General features: G+C 46.8%; 1 protein-coding gene across 6 annotated transcripts in view; it reads left to right on the top strand.

The window, feature by feature from the left end:
* Positions 1–1,909: 1,909 nt before the first annotated feature.
* Positions 1,910–11,367, top strand: part of RGS8 (regulator of G protein signaling 8) — a 41,513-nt gene continuing 32,055 nt past the window's right edge. For 4 of the 6 annotated variants that reach the window (XR_005199439.1, XR_001823823.2, XM_017524488.2 and 1 more), the window contains exon 1: positions 1,910–1,995. The gene's annotated coding sequence lies outside the window, so the exon portion shown is untranslated. Of the gene's footprint in view, positions 1,996–4,631; positions 4,837–11,367 lie in introns of those variants that run through there. The other 2 variants (XM_037737060.1, XM_037737057.1) reach the window with 1 other exon arrangement.

Here is an 11,367-nt window from a genome sequence, read left to right as displayed (position 1 = left end):
GGTCCTATCACACTACGGGGGTCCTATCACACTATGGGGGTCCTATCACACTACGGCGGTCCTATCACACTGCGGCGGTCATATCACACTACGGGGGTCCTATCACACTACTTTTATCTCCTGCTTCCCTAAAAAGAACATTCTCTGTTTCCCAAACAACCAGGTACTGCTAGACTTTGTGCCATTGCCCAGGCTGTTCCTCAGCCTTGCGTTCTCTAGCCCAGTTGACTGTGCTTGTCAAAACCCAGATGTACCTTTCAGGGTGCAAGCTGTGTCCAGAAGATGCCTTGTCTGAGGCGATTTCTCTAACTTCCAGTGGGACTTAATCGCTCTTCCTCTGTGCTCCCCCAGCATTTCTGCCAAGCTCTGTGAGTACTTAACTCACTTCTCCATGCATTGGAGTCAGCTATTTCTATTTAAATCTCTCTCTCCTCCTCTGGATCACCTAAGACATGACAAGGAGGTCTTAGTCGTCACTACATTCCCCCACAGCACACAGTAGGTTCCCAAGATTGTCTGCTAAATCAGCCTGATTTTGATGAAATGGTGCAGCAGTGAACTGGTGACCTGTCCCCTGAGGGGTCATCTCATGGGTCAGTGCTTGTCAGGATCTCTGGAGTCAGGCTTGACTGAGAACACCCAGAGTGCAGCAGGGAAGGACAGCTCCCTGGAGACCTGCAGCAGTCTTGTTCTGCGCTCCCTCTGCCTCCTGTTCCCTCCCTCCAGAGAAGGCCCTTGCTTGAGAGCGCTCTTCCCGTCATTAGCTGTGCTTGTGGAGAGTTCCCCAGCTGCAGCTTCCTTTGGTCTCCTCTGGCTTCCAGGGTTTGTTGATCTATTTCTCTGGCTGTGGTTGTAAATAGAGCTGGTGACTGTAAGCTCCGGGCCTATGCAGTGAACCTGCCTCAGTACATGGGAGGTCCAGGAGACTGTGGGATCCACGTGAAGGGTCATCTCTGCACTCCAAAGCTGCTCTAGGCACTGGCCCAAGCTGTCCAGGAGGTTTTCTCCTGGCTCTCCAAATGGACCTTCACATACAGAGGCATCACATTCTCTCCATCTCCCCCCGATGCTCCCTCTTGCTCCTGCTCTTGGCACCACGACCCCCCGACCACAGGATAGGCAGGTGGTCGAGGGGACAGTCAGGCTTGTTTGCAGTAGAATGTGACAAAAGACACAGAACATTTCATGCATTACACTCTTTCATGTCTTTTTTTTTTTTTTGCCTCTGTGAGAAAGTTGGAGATGTGCTTGATATAAATTGCCATAGCTATTGCTTAAATCCTAAGCAAAAGTGGCTTTGTTGGCTATGAAAGGAGAGAGAGAGAGAGAGAGAGAGAGAGAGAGAGAGAGAGACCACCTTGAAGCCAGGCCAGGAATATGGGGCTTTATCTTTCCCCCTTCACCATCTCTCATAAAGCAACCACTTTCACCCTGGAATGATTTTGAGCATAAGCAGGTTATCCTTTCTCCCACAAGCCAGCTACCCTGCTTCACCTCCTCATGCCCCAGGTGATCTCCTTCCTTCCTCACCTCCCCCTCTGCCATCCCCTCTGAGCTCTGCCTCTCCCTGAATTCTGGAGAGCCACCAGCCCCTCGGCCGGCAGCTGCCCGTGAGCGAGCTGGGAGCGGGAGAGCCACACAGGCAGTGCCATCCTGCTGGAGCCTGCGGTCCTCCCCCGACTCTGCGTGGCAGTGCGCATCATCTGTCAGAGTGCCCCTCTCCCCTCCCTCTGCTTCCCCACCCCCTCCCCTGCCGCTCACTTGCTCTTTCCCTTTTCATGAGATGCAGAGCCTGGAGAGGAGCGGAGCCGGCGGGAGCAGCATGTTGCAGCCGCTCTTCTAGGGGCGCTGGGTGAAGTGGGCCACCCTCTGCCACCCTCTCCCAGATGCCAGGAGGAGGTGGCTGACTCTGTCACTCAGGGCCTCACCGAGCCATGCCCAGCTGGGGCCCGCACCAGCCACACCTTCCCAGCTGCACTGCCCACCGCCAGGCAGGTAAGAGAGGGCAGCTCCTTCCAGCAGAGCTTGAGTGGGTCCCTGGGCAGGTCAGCCTGGGCTGTAAGCCTTGCTGAGAGGTGCAGGACACTGCAGGGCAGAAAAGGCTCTGGCCTTCTGTCACTGTCCCTATTTACTCTCTGAATCCTCGGAACCGTGAAGCCCGCCACCCCCGCCAGGAGCAAGGGTGTAGAAATATGCCTTTTCTTCCCAGTTAGCAGGTGGCAAGCCTCAAATGTCCTTTTTGTTCTCCATCCTCCTTCCTCAACCCCAACTCCTCAGGTCCCCTAAAACCTGCTTTCTGTTCAAAGGTGATCCTGTTTCTTCTCTCAGCTCTCTTAGGGGGGCTCTGAAAATATCATAGGTTGACATCAGGACGATAGCACTGTCTCTTTATTTTTAGTTTCATTCATGTCTTTTTCTGCTGCTGTTTTAAATGGGTTGCTTGCACAGCAGTCTGGCTGCACACAGCATCTGTTTTGTTTCCAGTCCGTGTGCAGGTCTCTAGTGTTGCTGGTGACTAATGTTGGCGACACATTCCGATGCAGAAGGACTCACAATCACAATGAGTTGGAGGGAGGTTAAAATTGGAGGTCACCAATTTCTAAGCAATGAGTTGAGGGCACAGTTGCCTCTTACAGGGGTTGAAGAGTCTGTGGCATCAGCTAAATGGGTCCTTCTCAGCGCTGTCTAGTTAGTGACTTTTTTTTTTTTGAGCACTGTGGGGAGAGTTGCTCTTCTTGTTCTGTGACAGAGTGACTCGATATCAACCTATTGTTCAGCTACATACTGAGAGCCTGGCTTGCAAGTCTTTGTAGGTCCTGACCTTGGGGTACTTACAGTCTAATGAAATAATGAAAGAAAGCGTACCCCATCCTAAAGCATAATTAATTCTGGATTATTATTATTAATTCTGGGTTAATTCTGGATTATTTATTCCTATAGATTTTAATAGCTTTAGAGTTTTCCTGGGAAATGGAGGATGTGCTGGCAGGTGGGAGTGAGAAAACTGTATTCTTGAGATCATAGTAGTGCTTGGTTACAGTTAAAAGCTCTGAACATGCAACATGGTATTACGCTGCTGACGGGGTTGTTGTTTTGAGAATGAGAGTCCGGTGAGCAATCACTCCAGTAAACTAGTCTTTATTAACTCTTTGCTCTCCACCCATTCTTAGAGCAGGTTTCCTGAAAGAAGTGTGTGTTAGATTGGAAAGCTGGGTGAGTGGAGAGTAGAGTATACAGCGTGGCCCACATCTCACCATGGCCAGGCCAAGGTAAGCCTCCCTTAGCTATCACATCCTCTTAGCTTCGTCTTTGTTTAAAAAATCTTTTCATATAGTGCCTAACACACAAAGGGATCTGGAAACTTGCTCGTATCTGTCTAGGTGAATGAAATGTGCCAGTTAGGCCAAGGTCTTTCTCCCGTGGATCAGTGAACTCTGACCTGGAGAACACGGTTCCTTAGTCACGACAGCCATGCCACTGCTGCTAGGGGCTCTCAGGGGACAGAGCAAGAGTGTGGATGGACAGCTGAGCCACACCCTCATCCTTTTGTTAAGAAAATCCCTCCACGTGTGGATCTCAGCCATGGGTTAGCAGCAGCATGGGCTGGAGGTCTTGGGTTCAAGTACTGGAGGTCCTGGGTTCAAGTCTTCCTAGGGCCTTTAATTGAATTACCCTGGGCCCTCCACTCAGGGTACTGAGCATCTTCATCTGTAAGATGGGAGTGGTAACAAGTGCCTGGCTCACTTTCAAAGGAGCGTGTGAGGATCAACTAAAAGGAATGATAACTCCCAGTGGTCAAGATGTGCTGAGCAATTTTGCTAGGTTCTTGCCCTACGTGATGCTGTTGAATTCTCCCAACTTCCCAAAACAAATTGAGGTTCAAGGAGGGTTAAAAAAACTTGATGAAGTTTAGCCAGAGAAGTGAAGGCACCTGTCCTTGTATCCTCATCCCCATTTACTCTTGAACAGACTCCTCAGAGCCATTAAACCCGCCACCCTCACCAGGAGCAAGGATGCAGAAATATGCCTATTCTTTCTAGTTAGCAGGTGCTAAGCCTCAAATGTTCTTTCTGTTCTCCACCTTCCTTCCTCAATCCCAACTCCAACTTGTGACTTGTGATTATAAGTGACAAAACTCTTATTTGTATAGACCAACCCCAACTTGTGACGGTGCTACACAAATATAAGTTTTGTTACATATAATGACTTTATGGCTTAGAACAATTTTCCTGAATAGCCTATCCCAGGCTCTCTGTTTTGTGCATGCTGGTTTCTTCTTTGTCCAAACACCTACGTTTCTAGAGTTGTTAGACATACTTCCTTGCTTCTCCTCTATGCCATGGGGTATTTTTCACTGTCCAAGAAACATCAGCATCCTCATCAGAACCTTTGCCAGTATTTTCTGCATGGAATTTGTCAGTGTTCTCAAATTTCCCAAAGCCTTTTGAATTCAGCAACAAAAGGTTCTAGAAGGAAGAGGGTCTCAGGAAAGCTGAGTGGCTTAAGGTAGATTACTCTCAGGGCCTTGTCTCTCAAGAAAAAGTGTCAGGGAGAATTTGCTCAGCATCTCCATGCATCAGAGTGCACCCACACAGCCCTCGTCCCTCCTCCCGCCCCCAGCACAGACATTACCGTTCACCGGCACATGCCCGAAAGCAAGGCCTCTCACTGAGTGCTCTCAGTTCCCAGTTCTCTGTGAATTTCGGAGCAGATTCCAATGGGAGAACTGTCCCCAGAGTCCCAGGCTCCACTCCACTATTCCCTGCTGCTGTTGCTGTGGCTGAACCCCACTGCTGGGTCTGATGGCTGTGGATTCTCCTTGCGGCGTGATTCTAGGTATCTGGGTAGGATGGAGCGGGGAGGGAGGACATGAAAGCCATTGCCTGAAGTCATTAAAAATGGAGGATTAGAAAGAGCTTATTTTATATTCAGAAGAGGAGGGAGAGTGCTGAAGCTGCTCTCTGCCCACAGCTGTAGACCCTGATGGCAAACGGTAAAGCTTTCGTTACCATCTGAGAAGGGGAAGAGATTGATAACCAGCACTCTGGCACTGAGAGATAGGAGGGAGAGCCACATTTCAGCTGTGGCAGGGTTTCATGCTTACCTTCCAGCTCCGTGGCTTTGAAAGCTATATCCCTCTGCTTCTCTGCCTCTGGCCCTGCTGTCCTGTCCATGCAGCCTCCACACCCCTCCCCATGGGTGTGGGGCTTCTGCCTTCTCTGACTCTGGTGTTCTCCCTGTGACTGAATGTTTTCATAAGCCTAAGTGATTTACGTCCCATGTTTACTTATGTAGTCACTGCATTCTTGCAGTAACACAGAAAGTGGGCCTTGCCTTAGTAATTCTGATGTCAAAGATGAGAAGGCAAGGTCCTAAGCCAAGGAGAGCCTGCCACAAAGGGGCAGAGTTGGAGCTTGAACCCCTTTTGCTGACCCTGAAGCCTGAGGCACTCTGTGACTTTACGCTGTCTCTGTTGGCCAGCATTGTACACCAAACATAGTTTCCTCACCTACCTGCTGGGGGGCTCATGTCAGCTCAACACACATTAACTGAACCTCTTCCTTTGCTACATTTTGGAGATGTAGAGATGAAAAATACATTTTTTACCTGGCCAATGTACATAGGGAATGTAATGTACCCATGCCCGAGGCATTGCTTGGCACATAGGAGACACATGTTAGTCGGATGACTGACTGACTGACTGACTGAATGAATGAATGAATGAATGAATGAATGAATAAACACATGCTCCCTGCCCTGGACGAACTGAGGGTCTGGTTAGGAGAATAGAGTTGCAGGTACCCAGCTATGCCGGGTGCTGACATAGAGTAGGTGCCTGGAAGCCATAAGAACACAGAGGACACTTCCTGAACTTGGGTGTTCAGGTGACTTTTGGAGAAGTCTTCCTGGAGTGCAGCTTGAGGATGAGCAGGACTCACTCATCAAGGACATCCTGGGCAGAGGAAATGGAATAAAGGAGGCCCAAAGACATGGAACCCTGTGATGTGTGCTCATGGTTGTGAAAAGTGTAGAGTTATTGGGGCCTGAAGCACAAGCCAGGGGAGTGGAGGTGACTCTCAGTGTAGCTAGACCTGGGGGAGTTTGTGTATCAGGATGGTTATTAAGCTGGAACTTTATCCCTACAGTCGGAGAGCTTAAAGATTTTGAGGAGAAGGAAATGCTGTCATGTTTGTGACTTAAACAGGTGATTTGGCTGCAGAATGGTTAAACAGGTGATTTGGCTGCAGAATGGAGCTGCATTTAAGAAAATAGGCTATCTCACGGAGACCAGAGACTGTGAGGACATGAACCAGGACCATGAGGACACGAGCCAGAGCAGTGGTAGCAAGGACGGAGGGGAGGAGACAGATCTGAAAACTATGAAAGATTTAATCAGTATGATTTGGTAATTGGTTGTCGACAGGAGATGAGAGAAAGGGAGTTGCCTGTAATTACTTTCCTATTTCTGGCCTGAGTTACTCAGTAGATGGTGGTGCCAGAAAGTGAGATCAGCAGTTCCAGAGGAAGCCAAGGTTTGTATGTGTGTGTAGGGGATGTGGGTGGGGCGGGGGGTGGGCATGGTGAGGGTGGCAGATAAAATGGGCCAAGAAAAGATGGGGATATGATGCGCCTATTATTTAGATAGATTTGCTGTTGATGGGCCTGTAGGATATCTGAGGGGTACGTTCAGCAACCCAAGGGCTATCGGAGTCTACGTGATTGGGACAGGAGCTAGAATTGGAGAAAAATATTTAGAAATGGTCAATGTAGCCAACGTAGTTAGGACTATTGGCAAGGATGAGATTGCCCAAGTAGCATGCAAGGTGAGAAGAGCAGGAAGTTAAGATTATAGGGGAAGGAAAATACCAGCATTTATGGGGTGGACAGAGGAGGAGGAGCCAGCAAAGGACAGCAAGGGGAAGGGCAGCCAGGGAAGCGTGGTGTCGGGAAGTCAAGGGAGACACATGCGAGAAATGAATGGCCACCATGGCAAAGGCAGCAAAGAGGTTCATAAAGACAAGTACTGGAACATTTCCACTGGACCTGACAGTCTGGAGGCTGCATTTCGGAGGAATGGTGGGTGTGGAAGCCAAATGGCAAAGGGGTTAGGAGGGATTAGGAAGTAAGAGAGCAGAGGAGACTCGCTGGCAGTTTTGCCAATGAAAGGAGAAACACCCAGGAGGAATGTTTTTTTTAAATAAAAGAGAAGAACGTTGTTATTGTTGAGTGCAGAATAACACGGTAGAAGGAGAAAATAGAGAGAGAGAGAGTTCATAAAGCAGGGTCCATGGGAAAGGACAGCTGGGAGGCCACGGGAGGAAAGATTCGTCTCGAGTAGACACATCTGAAAGCAGCGGAAAGGAAGTCAGGGTGTGCTTAACATGGATAAATTAGTAGGGGTTAGGAAGTGAAAAGAGGTCCAGGGATTTCATATCTGAGGCCTCGATGATCTTGATGGGACAGGAGGTCGGGTTGTGAGGGTCTGAAGGGCTGTGTGTGTTACACGAGCTGTCTCTCCACTCTACCTTCCTCCCCTTCGGCTGCCTTCACAAAAACTAGCTGGCCACTGGAAAGATAATTTGTAAAACCTGAGTTCAGTGTTTAAGGCTGCGATCATAACAGGAATCTTATGACAAGGGCTGGGGAGGTGAGCAAACAGGCCATCCTTCGTCTCCCTGTCCAGTGTTAACTTTTGGCCCTGGATTCTGCATGTGTAGATGGGCAGCTCAGCAGTTGGAACAAAGGATGCGGCTGGCTTCCACCCAGGAACTGTGAGCTGGAGTCCTGCCTAAGCCTCTGAGAAGTGTGACCTGGGACAAAGTCTTTAAAGTTTGGCTTCTGTAGGTGATGTCTAGGAGTTATACCCACTCTAAACTGCTGTGAATTTTAGCACCTGCTTCCTAGGCATCAAATAATAGGTTTTTCTTAAAGCAGATTTATTCAAGGGGAGAAAAACTTACAATAGAAAATGTACAGAAAATCAAGTCCCATTCAAATAGTCTCCTCCTTCTGTATTTCAGTTGTCTTGCACTTTGTTGCCTTTTTAAACTGAAGCAACACATTGTAGGCACAATTTCAAATATACACAGATCAAGAGAACTGAACAATGAGTCCCTATGCACCTACCACCCAGCTTCCCACCCAAGATGATTCTGAAGCAGTTCGCTGATAGCATATCATTTCAATTATATTTCATAGTATATCTCTAAAAGATAAGAGGTATGCTTTTCTCTTTAAAAAACCCTTCAATATCAAAATTGCACTAAAAATGAATAACATCTTAATACTATAAGATATCTAATCAGTGTTTAGATTTTCTCAATTGCACCGTATTATTTTTAAATTTTTTCATTTGAATCAGAATTCAACACCAAGTCCATGTATTATTACATTTGGTTGATGTGTTTTCAAGCTTTATTTTAAACCCTGACGGCCATTGTCTATGAGGCAGCACTGTGTAATCCTCCAACATCTCCTGATTTTGTTCCATTTCCCTTGGTATTGCTATACCATTTCATTTTAGGAGTCCTAAGGAAGAATTGCAGGTTTAGAAACCAAAGGCTTCAAAATTTAACTTTGAAAATTTTTTCTAGACACACTTAGAAGGGGGAGCATAAAGATAGTGAATAAAGAAAAGAGGTTGGCAAGAGGAAAACCCTGCAGTGAGCGGTGAGGAGACAAATGAATGCCCAGGAGGAACAAAAGGAGGTGAGAAAGGGAACAGAGACTTACATAACCCCAGCCACTGAAGCTCGAGAATCGCCACAGATGTGCTATTCTATACATTTTGTCTCACCTCGGTGAGCAGGTGGTAAAAAAATGAACCTTTAAATAATGATGTTCTATTTATAAAGCACCTTTTCCCAAACAGCTTATTAAATAGTTGAACAGACATCTAAGTAATCCCCTATGTAAAATGAAGACATAGTAGGAAGTTTAATTCCCATTTTACAGATGATAAAATATAGTTGAAAAGACTAAGAATAATGATAAATGTGGCTCACACCAGCTATTTGCCACCTGTCAAGAATTGTGGTAAAGACTCCATTACATCATTTAATTCAATCCTTGTAACAAGACCATGATATTGCTACTGTTATTATTTTCATTTCCCCTATGATGAAAATGATACTCAGAGAGGGTGAGTAGCTTGCCCACAGTTCTGGGTCTGCCCTTAATCTGGAAAGTTACGGAGAGTTGGGGTTGAAACTCAGGGCTGTCAAATCCACTGCTCTTTCTTTTCCAGTCAGTCTACTCTTCACTAAATCAGGGATCTGTTTTTTGCATCTACTTGCTCACTGGCAACCTTCCATTTAAAGGGAAGGCAAGATCATCTTCAAATATAATAATAGGGTGTGATGTACTGGAATTTACAGGGCATTTCCCCCACAGACTTTCTAACTTCTTTTCATATAATCACCCTGAAAAATAGACTGGGCAGGTGTGCTAATCTGTGTTTTACAGATGAGGAAATTGAAGCCGGAAGGTCTTGGTGAGGTTAGTGATCACAGAGCTAGTAGTGGTAGTCAGTGTCATGGAGCTAGTTAATTGCAGAGTTAGTACCAAAGACCCTTTCTTCTGATTCCAAACCCTGTGCTTCTTGGTTTGCTTTGCAAACCTCATGGGCACACAGCTTTAGCTGCTGACTTCTCTCCACGTCCCCTCTGATGTTCCTTATGAGGAGTTGAGCAGGGTTATTACAAATTAAATATGTGGATGCTTGAAGTGATGAACAGGAAATGAGGCTGCTAATGCTCAGAGGAATGAGATTGAGATGCATTTTTTAAAGTAGAATTTTGGGCCAAGTGGCCTCCTTCTGTCCTGCCCTTCCCTGTGTCCTTCCAGTCTCCATGGAAACCCTAAATCAATGCAGCATATGTTGATTCATGTTTCTACTGTTACTAGGAAGCTACGAAGTGGAAATTGCTTTTAAAAGAGTTACGGAAGAGCTTTAGCATGCTGACCAGAATTCAAATCTAATATCCAAATGACTGTTTTATTAAAAGCTTTAAATGTGGTATTATCCTAGGTGATATGTTGATTAGATAAACACACAGAGGCATTTGGCAATAAACCTCCGCCTCCACTCTCATGGCTTTAAAAAATATTACATTGCAGATTTAAACTCCCTTTGTCTTCAATTTAATTACATTCTCATGGTCTGTGTGGTAATGCCAGGTGCTTCTTTTGCTCTTGATTAATTCCACTCTGCCCTGACCAGGCTATTGGGTTCGTTTGCAAATGCCTTATGTACCTGTGCAGCGGATCCAAAGTGTCATTAGCATTCTATTGACTGCAGTCTTGACCAGGAGGCTGCAGAAGTCTAACATGTTTCTGCCATAAGGAATCCTCGGTGATTTTTCAGATTTTTTTCATGAACTCAGAATCAGGTTTAGCCGATATTTACTCAACACCTGCTCTCTGCGAGGCAATGAGAATTAATAGTAAGGGGAGTAAGTATAAGGGTCTGTCTTTTTGGAGCACAGAGTCAGTTGAGAGGATCAGAAAACATAAATCTCAAGAATAAAATGTGCCTGTGATGTGAGCTGTCAGACAGCAAGGTGGTGCTATTGGGATGGAGGGGGTTCCTTCTGATTGGGAGAATTCTGCAAAGGGTTTGGAACAGAGAATTTTTAGCTTGAGGTAATGGGTTTAGGGAAGAAACTGGGAGTTAACAGGCAGATCAAGGGTAGGGACATTCCGGGCAGAAGGGACAGCAGAGGAATCAGGCATGTGTGTGGGATAGAAAACTGGGGATAGACAAATGGGACAAACTCACTGTCAGTCAGAACAAGAAGCTGCAATGGAGCCCATCAAAGATGATTGCACAGATGATCCACTTTATGGTGTCTGTTCAGTGGTACTCTGGTGGTAGTGTAGCGTGTAAGGTTTGTGGGCAGGCAGAGAGAGAAACGAGGGCAGGGAGATCAGTTATTTAAGAGGGGGTAGGGGGTTGTGCAGGCACTGGGGGCTGAATGACCTCTCACATGGCAGCATCAATGTATGGGAGGGAATGAAGTTGATAAATATTTCATAAATATGACAAGATTTAAAAACCAATTTAGGAAGGCAAACGGAGAAAAAGAAACCAGAAATGTCTGTACTTGTTGGGGTTAGGGTTAGGGTCCCTTGTGGGACTTGGGCAGAGCGATGTCACCAGCAAATACAGGGAACCCAGCAGGAATGGAGGATGGGGGGAGGTGATGGTTTAGAGACAGCACAGCGTGCAGGGTCTGAGATGTGAGAGCTGTCCAGCAAACCTCTGGAAAAGCAGCCTGGAGCTGAAGAGGCAAGATTGAAGCGCTGATTCTGGAGGAGTGGTGGATGCCTGGAGAAGGCAGGGCCTCCCAAGGGGAGTGAGTATAG

Source organism: Cebus imitator, unplaced genomic scaffold (genome assembly GCF_001604975.1).
Source record: "Cebus imitator isolate Cc_AM_T3 unplaced genomic scaffold, Cebus_imitator-1.0 Scaffold33, whole genome shotgun sequence".
In the NCBI taxonomy this organism is placed as follows: Eukaryota; Metazoa; Chordata; class Mammalia; order Primates; family Cebidae; genus Cebus; species Cebus imitator.
The sequence above is the reverse complement of the archived record's forward strand: the minus strand, read 5'-3'. Positions and strand labels throughout refer to the sequence as shown.